This window comes from Octopus bimaculoides, chromosome 3 (assembly GCF_046866305.1).
Source record: "Octopus bimaculoides isolate indiv1 chromosome 3, ASM4686630v1, whole genome shotgun sequence".
NCBI lineage: Eukaryota > Metazoa > Mollusca > Cephalopoda > Octopoda > Octopodidae > Octopus > Octopus bimaculoides.
Window position 1 is genome coordinate 152,309,669 of NC_142930.1, and position 17,500 is coordinate 152,327,168.

A 17,500-nucleotide genomic window follows, 5' to 3' on the forward strand; every position below is an offset into this window, starting at 1 on the left:
GCAGGGTTCGCCACCATCCCCTGCCGGAGCCTCGTGGGGCTTTAGCTGTTTTCGCTCAATAAACACTCACAACGCCCGGTCTGGGAATCGAAACCGCAATCCTATGACCGCGAGTGGTGATGGTGGTGGTGGTAACACAAGGTTTTATTTCGCTATTTGATACCTGGTTGTTGCAGGTACTGGTCATATTGTTGTTGTTCAACCTCAGAAGTATACCTGAGCAAGTAGAATCAGAATCAAAGTTATTCCAGTCATGACCATCACGTTTTTTTTTTCTTTTTCCGATTTTCATTTATCTTCGGATCTATTTTAAAACGGGGAGGGCCAGTATTTTCTTAACGAAACACCAACGAAACACTTTGAAACTTGGGACACTGGTAGAATGTGTCATATAAAACATCTTTTACTCTTAGTCTTCTTAACAAAAAAAAAAAAAGGAATTCGCAAGTTATTCCATGTTAAAGTTGTCGTATTTCTGTAATTTCAACCAATCACTGACGTCTATTCAGCTCAATAGAGTTACTGCTGGGCGGTCATAAAAATGTTATCCCCTGTGACATATTTCATCCGGTTTAATCGTAATTTATACGCATATATTGATTATATAATAAATTACGCTGTGCGTATCTATGTGTGTAACAATTTTAGAGTTCGGATTCTAGAGTTAGGGTTAGTTTTAGGGTTAGGGTTACGGTTACGGTTACGGTTAACAGTCTAGTTAGGGTTAGGGTTAGGGGATTAATACGATATACACCGTTACAGCGCTAACTGTTTTCAACTGAATAGACGTCAGTGATTAGTAGAAATTATCGAAATAAGACAATTTTTTACATGAAATAAATTCGAATACAAATATATTTTTCTGTTCTATAACACAAAATAGATAAGTATACGAAGTTTGAAAGTCTTTCCGTACCAAAAAACACTACATAAAACATAAATGAAAACTGGCGCCCCCGTTTTAAAATAGATCCTTATCTTCTAATAAAGAGACAAAAGCGGTACCCATGACCTTTTACAGGATCTCTGAAAATAGGTGGTAGGATGAGAGGAAGGGTACCCTAAACCGGAAACCTGGCCCCGACTGCTTCCAAAAGAGTAGACTCCGCTAGGTGGCAGTGTTAATCTGGACAACAGATTAAGACTATCGCTCCAATAGGCCATGACAGTATTTAAACTGAGAACCGGAAGAGAAATCCTGTTTGATGTTCTAACGTTACGGCCAGTCTTAAGCTGGTACTTTATTTATCAGGCATATATATACATGTGTGTGTGTGTGTGTGTGTGTGGAGACTGAGAGAGAGAGAGAGAGAGAGAGAGAGAGAGAGAGAGAGAGAGAGAGAGAGAGAGAGAGAGAGAGAGAGAGAGAGAGAGAGAGAGAGAGAGAGAGAGAGACAGACAGACAGACAGACAGACAGACAGACAGACAGACAGACAGACAGACAGACAGACAGATGGGATCTTTTCTGTTGCTATCACACATACTGAATTTTTTTTAAACAAAGTAAAAATTTTCAAATTTCATGTATTGATGTGATTTTTCACGCTGAATACGATTTTGTGAGTCATTCATTCCAGAAAAACAAAAATTTTGAGAAACGTTACAAAAGTTTAAAGTTTGATCATTTTTATCCAATCAGAAAACAGAATTTGGAAGCTAGCATTTTCTGCGTGATAGTTGTTTATCACAAAATAAAAGTAAAAAATACAACCTACGAAGTTTTTAACCAAAATAAAAGCAATTACATATCATATGAAGAGAGTGGGGAGCAGCAAGCGTGAGAGATATACACATGCAGAGGAAGAGTGAGAAAGGGGCTGGTAAATATATAGAGAGAGGCGCAGGAGTGGCTCTGTGGTAAGTAGCTTGCTTACCAACCACATGGTTCCGGGTTCAGTCCCACTGCGTGGCACCTTGGGCAAGTGTCTTCTACTATAGCCTCGGGCCGACCAAAGCCTTGTGAGTGGATTTGGTAGACGGAAACTGAAAGAAGCCCGTCGTATATATGTATATATATATATATATATATATATATATATATATATATATATATATATATATATATGTGTGTGTGTGTGTGTGTGTGTGTGTGTGTGTGTGTGTGTGTGTGTGTGTGTGTGTATGTCTGTGTGTCTGTGTTTGTTCCCCCCACCACCAACATCGCTTGACAACCGATGCTGGTGTGTTTACGTCCCCGTAACTTAGCGGTTCGGCAAAAGAGACCGATAGAATAAGTACTAGGCTTCTAAAGAATAAGTCCTGGGGTCGATTTGCTCGACTAAAGGCGGTGCTCCAGCATGGCCGCAGTCAAATGACTGAAACAAGTAAAAGAGTAAAGAGAGGGGGAAAGGTAAAAGACAGAGTGATACATATTGATATATAGGACAGATAGAGAGCGGTAGATTTGGCGATTTGAAAGTCGAGTTATTTCTCGTAGTAAATTATATTTCTTGATTGTTATTTATCGAAAACCTTTGGGACTCAGATTTCGAAAATCAAATCCGTTTTTCTCAAGGACGCACCATTTCAGAGCCTTTCAGTGATTTACACATACAAATACACACTTATACTCTCATTTATATAGCAGATATATATTTTTCTTTTATTCTTTTATTATTTTAGTGGTTTCAACCGTAAGATGCATCCATACTGGAGCACCACCTTAACTTATTCTCTTTCAGTTTTGTTATCGCTTTATGGTTGGAAGTTGGTTTGTGAGTGTATCTTTAAATGGTTGACTTGTCCGGTATCGTCGACAGGAATTTATGCAATGTTTTTTCGTTTTTGTTTTTTTTTTTTTTTGCTGTTTTTTAATGCTTCAGTAGAAGTCTTTTATATATTTCTGATTTCTTTAGGAAGGAAGTTGAACAGCTGAGGACCTCTAAATATCAGACTGGTACAATAGCGTGTTTTTGCTCGTGATTCTGAAGGGTGGTGTATTTGGAAGCTAACCTGTTCGTGCATTGAAATTCTCTCTAATGCCGAAATTCGGAACATGCCACTCCAGGATTTTCCATACGTATATGGTAGCATATCTCTCTCTTCGGCATTCAAAAAGAGTAGAGACGTTGAGCTTTCAGACGTTGCCAGTAATTAAGACTTTTAACCGAAGTTATTTCACAGGCGAACGTTCTTTGTAACCCTTCAGTCTATTCCATGAAACCAAATGAGTTTAGAGACCAAAGCTGTGAGCAGTAATTTAATCTGCCCAGAACTAAGGTTTTCCATAGAATCGGCAAAACTACCGGTTATTTTTTCACGAAGGTTCGTAGGATCCATCTCGTGAGATATTTGCATTTAGAGGTCAGTTTGGTGATGTGACTGATGAAAGATGCCTCATTTGACATGATTACTCCAAGCTCCGTATGTTATTAGCGCTCTGAACGATTGTGTTGTCTCGTGTCAAATAATGATTTGTGCGTTTTCCTTCCGTAATGCAGAACCTGAAATTTTGATATATTCTTTTACTTGTTTCAGTCATTTGACTGTGGCCATGCTGGAGCACCGCCTTTAGTCGAGCAAATCAACCCCAGGACTTATTCTTGGGATGCTTAGTACTTATTCTATCGGTCTCTTTTGCCGAACCGTTAAGTTACGGGGACGTAAACACACCACCATCGGGGGGACAAACAGACACACAAACATATACACACACATATATATATATATATATAAAGTTAAAGAAGTGATGTTTAAATTCTCAATCGCAGAAAAGACATCTCAACGCTTCTAAAAGCAAGCTTCGCTTGTTTATTTACGTTTGTCGTAATTTGAATATATATATATATATATATATATATATATATATATATATATATATATATATATATACGACAGGCTTCTTTCAGTTTCCGTCAACCAAATCCACTCACAAGGCTTTGGTCGGCCGGAGGCTATAGTAGAAGACACTTGCCCAAGGTGCCACGCAGTGTGACTGAACCCAGAACCATGTGGTTGGTAGGCAAGCTACCTACCACACAGCCACTACCCATAGATAAATGAGGTTTAGCTCATTTTGAAATATGACATCTTCAAGAGTTTGGATAGCCATCGATGCTCTTGAGTCATAGATGTAGCTCGTCAGGTTGGCCGAGTGCAGTTGTGAGCTTATACCTGATAGGGTGATGATAAATAATAATGGTCCCAGAATCGTGCCTTGAGGTATACCACGTATTATAAGAGACTTTGCAGAGAGAAAACCGTTTGCAATGAGAAGTCAAAGAGCCATTCTCCGAGTTTTCCTGTGATACCATGATCCCTTAACTTCTGGTAGATCATTCCATGGTCAGTCTTATAAGGAGCTTATATTTCCTAATCTATCCTAGACCTAAGAGATTTTGCTGCTATTTCTAGCAGGCCGGACAACCGCCTAGACCAGCATTTTTTCAAACTGTGGGTCGTAACAAAAAAAGAAGGAAAGAAAAAAACGCAAGTGGGTGCAAAGTGCAGAATATAAACCAAGGTTTTTCAAACCGGATCCCGACCCTTCAGTGGATCGCGACAAAAAAGTGTGAAAAACGCTGGCTTAGACGTACTCTCATCAGTTTGTCTGGCTGGTTTGTTTTGATTGTTCGCTTGACTGCTGCGAGACAACTATGCGACTAATTGTATGTGGGGTTGGGTTGGTGGAGGAGGGGTTTCGAAATATGTTGCCTTTTGTTGTTGGCTGTTGAAGAAGAAAAAACATGAAATATAAAAATAAATGAAAAACAACGGCTACAATAGATACAGTATACGTACGTGCATATATATAGATATGTACGTATACAGTCATATATATATACACATATACAAACACGTATATACATACAGACATGAAATATCTATATGCAAGATAGATAGATAGATAGATAGATAGATAGATAGATAGATAGATAGATAGATAGATAGATAGATAGATAGATAGGTAGATATATTAGACCCATCCATACATACACAAACCGTATTTGTACATATATGTTTGTACATATATATATACATATATATATATACATAAATCCATTACATACATACATAGATCCAAATGTATGTGTGTGTGTGTATACATACATATATATGTGTGTGTGCGTGTGTGTGTGTGTGTGTATATATATGATGTACATATGTACATACATATGCATATACAACCTAGTTGCATACGCACAAGAATGTATACATACATACATACATACATACATACATACATACATACATACTGATGCACGTTCGTACATAAAATTATACAAACATGTCTATGTGCATGAACTCATCCATACATTCATACATACATACATACATACATACATACATACACACATACACACATACATTCAAAGAATGATCAGACAAGAGAGACAGACAGACAGTGAGAGACAGAGAGAGAGAGAGAGTGAGAGACAGAGAGAGAGAGAGAGTGAAAGACAGAGAGTAACTACGATAAAGACCATTAAAATATAAGAGCAGAATTATGTTAATAGCTAAAATAGTTCAGTGTTTATCTTAAGAAACAAATCCAAATGTCTTCGGTCCATCATCAATATAATACAAAGGCACCAGCATATAACCGTCTACATGGGGCGTCTGTTCCATTTAAAGGCGTTGGTTACTGTTGACCAAATATTCTAAGTAAAGTTCAAAAATAATTACTGCCATTCTAAACTTATCAGACCTCAATAGACTTATTGTCAGAAAAAATAAACTGACGATATTAAAAGTATTAGGGCGGGGTGCTGACAGAGTCATTAGCATCCTGGGCAAAATACTTAGCGGTATTACATTCTGAGTTCAAATTCCACCGCGGGATATTTTGCCTTTCATCCTTTCAGGATGCACCTGGATTTTTGGATTTGCTGTAAAAGCCTGTATAGGAACTGCACTTTTGTGTCTGCTATATGAGCCTGTATAGAGACGGGGTTTGGGTGTCCCGGGTGGCAATGCTCTATAGCAGGGGTGGGCAAACATTTTAGTGCGGCGGGCAAAAGTTTCCTAAGAAAGGGGTCTGCGGGCAGATCACAGGTTCTAAATCTTATATCTGTGTAAATCTTGTATATATATATATATATCTATATCTATGAATAGTTTGATATACATAAAAAAGATAAGTTTAAGACATTAAATTAACGCGAAACATCTTTATTAACGCCGCCACTGAATTTAGGACGTTTATATTACTTATGAGGTATTCTATATTTTTCAGCTAGAGTGTACCTGGGTCTGAAGTGGGGTGGTACTAACATAGCAATATGTGCTTTATAGTGAAAACATAATTTCCATTCAAATGGCAATTACCGGGCGATTTCTGTTCGAACCTGACCATTTTAAGTCGTGGTGGAAACGCGACCTATGTCGCAAATAGGCATACGAGTATTGTATAAATTTTATGATTGAAGAATTTACAATATTTTGTACATATGAGTATATCAGCCTGTGGGCACAATGAAATGGGCTCGCGGGAGCAACTGCGCCCGCGGGCGGGGGTTTCTTCACCCCTGCTTTATAGCAACCTCAATGACCTCCTGACACCTTGGACTCCTGTAGCAGACTCCATTCAGTGGTAAGTATTCGGACTAGGACTCCGATTTGAATGTACTCCTCTCTCTCTCTCTCTCTCTCTCTCTCTCTCTCTCTCTCTCTCTCTCTCTCTCTCTCTCCCTCTCTCTCTCTCCATCTTACCAGTCTCTTAGGTCCTGCTAAACAGGAATCCCCAACAACCGGGACGTGAATCAGTATAGAGCCGTAGACCATTTGGTACTGGGTCACACAGACAGAAAATATATTTTAAATTTTATTTCAATCTTATTGACTATCGCAGTCTGTAGGGTGTTTTTGCATTATGTATGTATTATACTTGTAATATATATGTTTTATAGTCGAAGGCTTAATGGTTAGAGGTGTTAGTTTCACGATCGAAATGTCGTGAATTCGATTTCCGGCGGTGCGTTGTGTCTCTTGAGTCAGACATTTTATTTCACGTTGCTCTAGTCCACTCAGCTGGCAAAATTAAGTTGTACCTGTATTTCAAAGGGTCAGCCTTGTCATGCTGTATCTGGTTGAGAACTACGTTAAGGGTACGCGAGCCTGTGGAGGGCTCAGCCGCTTGCATATTAATTTCGTGAGCAGGCTGTTCCGCTGAGGGGATTAACTGGAACACTTGTCGTCATAACCGACAGGGTGCCAGTTATATGTATTATCTATGTAACATATATCTCAAAATATATGTATTATATATGTGTTTGTGTATTATATATATATGTATATGTATGTATGTACGTATATCGGGCAAAATGCTACCTTCACCCCCGAGTAAAACATAAAAATTTAAAAAATTAAACGTGATTAATAAGATAGTTCCTCTCTTTAAAACAGTAACCGTTTTCATTATAAGTAGCAAGGTTCTTTTATTTGTTCCCAGAGATAAGCAGATGATGGATACCATAGCATTTTTTGGAAACGTTAAGGAAAAGATTATATTTATGGGTGTTTTTTTCTGGGGTGTATAAGACATTATCGAATGGTATGTGTTACTTCCTTTTTTTTTTTCATTAAGGAGATACGGGGTGATTTGAGGGAGATTTGGTTACAGTGATATGGAGTTTGGAAAGGAAGAGGATTAGGTGCTATTACCTCGCCCCGTCAGTTGATAGGAAGAGAAATGCTGACCCTTTTCATAACCCCTACCATTCTATCATTTTTGACGGTTATTTGTAACAAGTCGAACTATCGTCGTTGGTTACTACTACTACTAGACTACTACTACTGCTACTGACTACTACTACTACTAGTAGTAGTAGTAGTAGTAGTAGTAGTAGTAATTGTTGTTGTTGTGGCGGTGGCGGGGGTAACTATAGCAGTGACTAAACTTATACTAAACCAGTTGAAAATTCCAAGCTATCTCCCAATTTCTATTCCTGCTTTGATTGTTTAATTTAACTCCATTAACGTTATAAATTTTCTTGGAACAAAGGCATCAAAGCCACAACTTCCCCTCTAAATATCTTATAATTAACTAGAAATGGCAAATGAAAATCTTTTGTATGTTTCGTTCTTATGAATATGTTACAGGGGAGTAAGGCAGCGAGCTTTCAGAATCGTTAGCATGCTGGAAAAATTAGCGGTTTTCGTCCATCTTTACTTTCTGAATTCAAATTCTGCCGAGGTCGACTTACCTTTCATCCTTTCGTTCTCGATGAAATAAATACCAGTTTAGCACAGGGGTCGATGTAATCGACTCGCCACCTCCCCCGAAATTGCTGGTCTTGTGCCAAAGTTTGAAATCAATGCCTTAGATATGAGTACTCAGAATCTCGATCGAGGAAATCTTACATTATGAAAGTAGATCCACCATTGGATGTCTAATATGTGTATATAGTGTATATAAGTATAATATATATACACAACGTGGGATGGGTCCCAAACTTGACGAAGCTCCGTCCTTGATTACGTATCAGTCATTGGGAGCTATGTTCGTCTGAATACTCGACACGCTAAAGATTCCGCTAATCTACAGCTCTGGATGATGATAATAATAATGATGGTTTCAAATTTTGTCACAAGGCCAGCAATTGTAGTGGAAGAAGCAAATTGATTACATCGACCCGAGTGCTCAACTGGTACTTATTTTATCGACCCCGAAAGGATGAGACGTAAAGTCGACACCGGCGGCATATGAACGCAGAACGTAAAATCGGAAGAAATGTCGCTAAGCATTTTCTCCAGCGCAGTAAGGATATTGCCAGCTCGCCGCCTTAATAATAACAATAATAATCCTTTCTAATATCGACAAAGTCCTGAAATTTTTGAGGAAGAGTCTAACCGATTACTTTGATCCCAGTGCTTAACTGGTAATTATTTTATCAACCCCGAAAAGACAAAAGACAAATTTGACCTCGGTGGTATTTGAACTCAGAACGTAAAGAACCAGAAGAATTGCTGGCAAAGCCTTTTGTATGGCGCGCTAACGACTCAGCTAGTTCGTCGCCTTTGGCTTCGAATTTTGGTACAAGACCAGGAACCGTAGGGCAAGAGGTTAGGCGATACATCCAACCCAACCATTTGACAGATACTTTTTTACTCTTTTTACTCTTTTACTTGTTTCAGTCATTTGGCTGTGGCCATTCTGGAGCAATGCCTTTAGTCGAGCAAATCGACCCCAGGACTAATTCTTTGGAAGCCTAGAACTTATTCTATCGGTCTCTTTTGCCGAACCGCTAAGTTACGGGGACGTAAACACACCAGCATCGGTTGTCAAGCGATGTTGGGGGTACAACACACACACATACATATATATACATATATACGACGGGCTTCTTTCAGTTTCCGTCTACCAAATCCACTCACAAGGCTTTGGTTGACCCGAGGCTATAGTAGAAGACACTTGCCCAAGGTGCCACGCAATGGGAATGAACCTGGAACCATGTGGTTGGCAAGCAAGCTACTTACCACACAGCCACTCCTACGCCTACTTTATTTTATCGACTCCGAAAAGATGAAAGACATGCTTGATCACAGCGAAATTCAAAGTCAGAACGTAAAAAATCAGAGCAAACACCACAAAGCGATTTTTTTTTGGGGGGGGGGGGGGTTCCGATGCTCTAACTATTCTGTCAATCCACTTCCCTGGATGATAATGATACTTTCTACTATAGGCACAAGGCCTGAAATTTTATGGGGAGGAGGAGGAGGAGGATCATCATCTTCTGCATCATCGTTATCAAGTCATCGTCATCGTCATCGTCATCGTCATCATTATCATTATCATCATCGTGACCAGTATCTATGGTGATGGGAACAGTGATGGTATTCACGAAGTCTAAAAGCCCTCTGAATCGGTGATTATTCTACAGTTCAACAACCGAGAGAATATCAAAATCTACTTGTGGATATGACGCTAGTCATTTTCCAATAACTTCCTCTGTGGAGTGGAGCGGTGATCGAACTCAGCACAACAAATCATATCAACGAGCCGCCCGTCAATTTAACACGGCAGCCGCAGCTTAGAATGATAACTTGTAATACCTGGCTAAGACATTGACAGATAAGTTTAGTGTTTGCACAGACGGAGGAAGTAAAAGAACTTGAACTACTGATCAACCATTATACGTGGCTCTTGAGCATAATAATAAGCATGCGAATAAAATGTTTCGTGCCAAGTTGGATGTCCAGAGAAATTTGGCGGTTGTTATTTATTGAGACCCCACCCCCGAATTGTTTCTTCATGTTGTGTTACATTATCCAGAAAACAACACGTCCTTTCTTTCTCACTCTCACTCTCTCTCTCCCACTCTCTCTCCCTCTCTCTCTCTTTCTCTCTTCTATACAAGATTTTCCAGCTCTTCTTTCAGATCCTAAGGAACTAACCTTTTCCAGACATAGCAGCTATGATGACATTATCCAACGGCTCCATATAATCGAACCCGCTCTTTCAGATGTCAGCCTGCTGCTCGAATACAACGTCTACGATTTCGGCTTCACCAGCTCCGGCATCCGTTTTGCACCTGTCTTTCATTATAAACAGATCCTGCTTCAATTTCCTCAACCAAACCTACAAAAGAAGTGTCAAGTCTACCAAAGGGATAATGCGTGTCGGGCCATTTGGCTGTCCTTTATAAGAATCCCTGGAACGCTTCTCTTGTAGAGAAACTAACACAATCTTCGAAATAATAGCGAACGCGGATGTACATGTATTAGTATATATATCTATGTATGTGTAATAGTACACGCATATATATTACACACATGTTTTGTGTGTGTGCGTGTGTGTGTGTGTGTGTGTGTGTGTGTGTGTGTGTGTACATGGGTCAACGGTTTTTACACTTTTTAGCTCTATTTATAACATTTCCAGTTTGTAATACCCCAAGGTCAAAGTGTTCGTCTGCCATTTCTTATAGTTATGAAATACTACTGAAAGGAAGGGACACGACGAGCATTATGTTGTTTAACAAATTCATTACTGCAAATACACTTCCTAAAATACCAAACCTTTGTAACAATTCAAAATAAACACATGCTCTTTTGAAATGCCTGAACGTTTACACAATCACATTTTTTCCCTTCTATATTTATCTGAAATCATGTGTCACAGACAAATTCATACATAAGAAGTACTCACTAATACACTTATAAATAAACTTCGTTGTAATTAACCTCTTAACGTACACACTTTTGAAAAATTTCCATGCAAATTTTTTTTTTTTAATTATTATTTATTTTGAATCTATATATAACAATGAGTACACAAATTATTTTAAATCTGTTAAGAATTATTGTGAAGTTACTGATAGAAATGATAGTTAATGGTAGAAAACGGGAATAACATCATGAAGGAAGTATTTCGGGTTAGAAATAAGTGATAGATGCTTCAGAGTACAGTGAATATATATTTTCGTTCAAATATATATTTACTAGACATCTCTGAACGAAAATATACGAGATAACATGTTAAGAGGTTGAATAAGAAATTCATAAATGTAAACGATTTACAACAGAAATCTACTGGATTAACATGAAAGTTGTTAAGCATTTCAATTATTTGTAGTAGAATACTGAATGTCTAACTTTAGTTAATGAACTTAATGAATTTAAATATTTGTCCGGTTTTCATTCTCACACCAAGAGAAAAAACTGTTTCACAATTCACTGGCTAATATACATATTTCTCTTAACAATATGGTTTACGTCATTCAACCATTTTTTAACTATAGACCGGTTTCATGCAAGAAACCGAGGATCATATGCATAACGAAACACAATAAAGTGCTCAATATATAATTTAATCATATAATACATACACATATATATTGTAATAATGCTTCAAGTAGAAATGCATTCTATCAGCTTAGAGAGTAAAGACAATCTTAAAATAAAATTTAAAAAACCAGAAATCTTGTAAATTCAGCTACCCAGGGAAATTACAAGTTTTTTATAGATACAGTTTTTCAATGGGACACACTGAGCATTCTTTTAGACCCGTTAATATAGGGCTTGGATTTAGAGAAGATTTTCCATTTGATGTCGAAATGTGTCCCTTCTAGATTAAAGCCGAAATGATTGTTAAATGTCTCTTATCACGGTACCTAAAATTCGAAAGATGGTTGTTATACCTTGATTTAAATTTTCTCTCCACGGCTCCAATGTAACATTTCATATCTGAACGACCATTGTCGTAGTTTGCTGAAGCCTCTGCTCCATGAACAATGGAGAGCCTCCAACAAATACCTAAATTCAAGGAACGAGATTTTTTTGTATGTCCACATTTCAGGAAATACATCTTCGCGGAATTTAAAAGTAGACCATCGGACACTTAGTAAACGATTGACATCTGGTTTACATCTGCTTGACATTGAATTATTGTAACGTTGGTTATCTTCCTTGTGTTTTTCTTTTTGTCTTCTTTACAAGAGTCTCTTGTTTAAACGTCGTCTGCTCAAAGGACAATTGACAAACGGTCTTGTTTTCAGTTTGATAAATGGTGGAATGAATTATTATTTCGACTAGGAAACTCTGGGTAGCTATAATAATAAGATTTGTGGGGTTTTTTAATTTTAAGATTATACACACACACACACACACACACACACACACACACACACATATATATATATATATATATATATATATATATATATATATATATATCCAATACAAGGAAAATAGTCTCCTCTGTAGGGATGGAAACATCTAATTTTTCACTGGTTTGGCGGTTTAATACCCAATATAAAAGCGAAAAACTTTTCCATAATTCAAATGGATATATATTCAATATACAAAAATGAAAAGAAAATGGAGATTTACGGTTGACATATATTAATTTATTAAATAATATTATATTATTATTATGATATAATATAATACAATATAATATAATATAATATAATATAATCCTACAATTGTTTCGATTCAGACCCAATAATAAATTTATAAAAATTCATGTTTATGGGAAAGAATCTCATCAGGAAAACATTTGACAAAAACTACATATGAGGATGTTTAGATCATAGAGCAGCCTGAATTAAATATGTTTATATTTGTAAGTGTGACGTCAATAATTTTTTTAAATATATAATGAAAACAAAAAATTAAAATAAGTAAATAAATAAAAACTAATATAACAGTCATAAAATATATTTGTGTACTTTTAAGAACATTAATCTAAATATATTTCTGCGCATTAGTTAAAAAATAAAAAATAAATAATATGCTAAGAATTTATGGTGAAATAGGAAATATCGCCTTTTATTCTTTCACTATTAGGAAAAATACATGTTATTCAAACAATTTATTCAGAAAAATTCTATATTTAATTCAGTCTGTTCAAATATTTCCCTGATGAGATTCTTATTATTTCACTTTGATGTTATTGTTTCACTTTTGACACGTAATACTGAAATAGTGGAGAAGATATGATATTGCTCTGGGCTCGCACTAGGCAAGAAGTTTAAAAAAATTGACCTATGACACTACATGGACCCTAAGTAAGGCATGTGCAAAATTTGAATGAAATTGGTTGTGTAGTTCTCAAGTTTTAGGGATTCACACAGACAGACAGACAGACAGACTGACACACATTCTCATCTTTATATATATAAATAATAGTGTCACTTTAATAGTTTCAGTATTAAAGTGAAACTATTAAAGTGAAAATATCTGACATTACAATAGAGAGATGTTATTGTTTCACTTTTGACACGTAATACTGAAATAGTGGAGGAGATATGATATTGCTCTGGGCTCGCACTAGGCAAGAAGTTAAAAAAAAAAATTGGCCTATGACACTACATGCGTAAAATTGGAATGAAACTGGTTGTGTAGTTCTCAAGCTTTAGGGATTCACGTAAACAGACAGACAGACAGACACACACACACACACACATATTCTCATCTTTATATATAGATAGATAGATAATGTACTGTTCCGTGATGGTAAGATCAACAAAAATGTATTCCATACATACATACATACCTGTGTGTGTGTGTGTGTATGTGTGAGTGTGTGTGTGTGTGTGTGTGTGAGTGTGTGTATGTGTGTAATGCAAAAACACCCTGCAACCTGCGTTAGTCAATAAAACAGAAATTAAATTCTAAAATGTATTCTCTCTCTGCGGCCCAGAACTGACCTGCTCGCTGGTCGCTGGGGACTACTGGTTTACGTGATTTTTCCATAGAATCTAAATTTAACAATAATATGTGTGTGTGTGTGTGTGTGTGTGTGTGTGTGTGTGTGTGTGTGTGTGTGTAAGTTCCACTGTTGTGGAAAGGTAAAAAAAAGAACCCGCGTGACTTTGTTTAATATTGCATTTGAAACTTTAAAGGTCAATATCTAATGACAAACACAGACAGGAGTGAATCTAAAATTAATTCTCGCATGTGAAAATATAGCGAAAATATAATCTATTTCTTTCTTTTATTCTAGATTCTGTTATGAAAAATTTAACCAAACAAATAAATACTATTTACTTACATTTTCAAAATATCTCAGTAAGATGACTATAAATAGTTTTAAATCCGCCCGTTTGGCAATCAGTAAATGGACTACTGAAAAACAAATCGCCCATAGAAACTACGATAAAGTAAATACCCTTAACATGTTTCGTTATTCAACCCGCTAGACAACTCTCTAGAAATACGTATGACGGCAAATATGAATAAAACTCTCCATGACGTATCTAATTAAGTTTTATCCCTTAATGTTTGCTCTATTGCTGTCAAGGTTTCAGTAAGTAAATCCAAATAAGATTATTCTTTTATTTCTTTATTGCCCACAAGGGGCTAAACATAGTGGGGACAAACAAGGACAGGCAAAGGGATTAATTAAGTCGATTACATCGACCCCAGTGCGTAACTGGCACTTACTTAATCGACCACGAAAGGATGAAAGGCAAAGTCGACCTCGGCGGAATTTGAACTCAGAACGTAACGGCAGACGAAATACTGCTAAGCATTTCGTCCGGTGTGCTAACGTTTCTGCCAGCTCGCCACCCTTGTATTCACCGATGTATGCCACACTGATTTACACACATGCACTTACACATACATACATACATACATACATACATACATACATACATACATACACACACACATACATACATGTGTGTGTGTGTGTGTGTGTGTGTGTGTGTGTGTGTGTGTGTACAAGACCAGATACTGCAACAGCGTGGGATTCAAGGGCCCACAGCTCTTCAATATCCTTCCAAAATGCCTGAGAGACCTGCATGGTGTGGACGTTAATGTCTTTAAAGAAAACTGGATCTCTTCTTGTTACGGGTTCCAGACGAGCCTACCTCACGGCAGGAAAACACAGATGAGGGCAAGCAGCATCAAACTCCCTCATTGACCAAATGCCATATATCAGAGGAGGTTTCAAATAATGGGGTAGCTCAGTCAACGGTCTGATCGCAGCTTTGCAGCTGAAACATTTTAAAATAAAAATTTTATATATATATATATATATATATATATATATATATATATATATATATATATATATAACTTGGCATCATCTCTAAAATCCCTGACTTGGCAGTGCTTCCGTGCTGCGTTACCTGTTCGTTATAAACTGTCAAGGCATGGAAGTGCTGTCTCGCCGACATGTCCGAGGTGCGGGCAGGACAGGGAAACCGTCTTGCACACATTTGTTATCATCAATGGGAAGAGTACAGCTATCGGCTGAGTCTATCATCGAGATTGTGCCGCCTCTTTCCGTTAACAGAGAGAGGAAGGCTTGCTTTTTCTACGTAGTAGCCATACTGAAAGCGTGTTAGCCGTGATTGATATTTTACCGGCGGGGCTTTGGCCGCGAGCGCGCAATCTCGACAAGTTCTCACCAAATTTTAGATATCGCGGTCCATAGTCGGCCAATAGACGTAGCTCCTCATCAGAACTTTCATCCTCGGCATTCCCAGATGTCCTTTGCGGAATTGCTGCAAAAAACATTTTTGTAATGTAGTCGGTACTACAACTCTTTGCGCATACATCAGTGTCGTCGCATATTGAGAAACTACTCGAATTTGTATTTTTATTCTGCTTACTTTTAAAGCTTCTTTCATTTTTGTAATATACTCATCGCCTTCAAATTTCATTTTTATATCCTGTGCAGTCACATTAGTCATAATACTTTTTGTTTCATTTTCTGCTTGCAGTGCGACTATCGCGGTATCTTCTTGTGGTTCCATATTTTTGAGAATTAGTCTCGAAGACAATCCATGACCAATTTTTTTTAATGGAATATATTGCATTTTGAAATTGTAATTTAGTAATATTACACCCCAACGTTGTAGTCGGTTCACTGAATGGGTAGGTAACTCTTTCTTTGACCCATAAATTGATAGCAATGGTCGATGATATGTTTGTAACAGAAAACATATACAATGTAGAAACCTGTGAAATTTTTTCACCGCAAAGATAATAGATAGGGCTTTTTTTTCTATCTGACTGTATTTTTTCTCTGCCGCTATCAGTTTTGCTACTTGTGTAGCAAAACTGTTCATATTCCGTACTCCTGGCATCAGACACTACAACAATGTCCATTTCAGGATGATCGAAATGAGCTAGCGACAAATCTGCAATTAGAATATTTATTTTTTTATTTCTTCAAACGCGTTTTGGCATTTAACCGACCAATTCCACTTCACTTCTTTTTCTAATAAGTCATTCAATGGAGCTCTTAATTTGTGCATGTTAAGAATGTAGTTTTGGTAGTAGTTTGCCAGCCCAAGAAATGCTTGTAATGTTGGTACACTTGTCGGAGCAGGCATATTCTTTATTGCGTCTGCCCTCAACGGGTCAGGCCGTCTACCATTTTTATCAATTATTTACCCTAAGTACCTAATTTAAAGCAAAAAGAATTCGCATTTCCTTCACTCAAAGTGAACCCGTACTCTTTAATTTTCTTGAATACAGCTTTTATATGCTCCACATGCGGTTCATGCGAATTACTCTTAATCAATATATCGTCCAAATAAGGGATCGCAAATTCACAATCAGATAACATAGCGTCCATCATTTGCTGAAATATTGCCGGTGCAACCTTTAATCCAAAAGGTAACCGAGTATATCTGTACAATCTTTTATGTGTATTTATTGTGAGATACTTTGAGTATTTGTCATTTATTTTAATTTTTAAGTAAGTGTCAGACAGATCCGATTTGGAGAAAATTTTTCCACCATTTAATTTTGCAAAAATGCCCTCTGGAGTCGAGAGTGGATGGTGGTATGTCTTTAATCAGTCGTTCAATCCTGTAGAGAAATCGGCACACAGCCTAATCTTATTATTTTTCTTTTTAATGCACACCGTTGGCGCCGCCCACTTAGAGTAATCCACCTTTTTGATGATTCCACTCTTTTCCAGTATGTCCAACTCTTCATTCACGATTTCAATGGCCGCGAACGGTACTTTTCTGCAAGATTTAAGTACAAGCACAGCGTTTTCACTCACTTGAAAGCCAGCTTCAGTCTTTTTACACAGACCTAAGTCCTCCGATAGTATTTGAGGAAACATCTTTTTCAATTTTCTCTTCAATTCCT

At 37.2% G+C, this 17,500-nt stretch overlaps 1 protein-coding gene across 1 annotated transcript in view; it reads right to left on the minus strand.

The window, feature by feature from the left end:
- Window positions 1-14,530, minus strand: part of LOC106873505 (calpain-11) — a 108,532-nt gene extending 94,002 nt beyond the window's left edge. The window contains exon 1 of the mRNA XM_089349798.1: window positions 14,436-14,530. The gene's annotated coding sequence lies outside the window, so the exon portion shown is untranslated. The remainder of the gene's footprint in view (window positions 1-14,435) is intronic.
- Window positions 14,531-17,500: the final 2,970 nt, after the last annotated feature.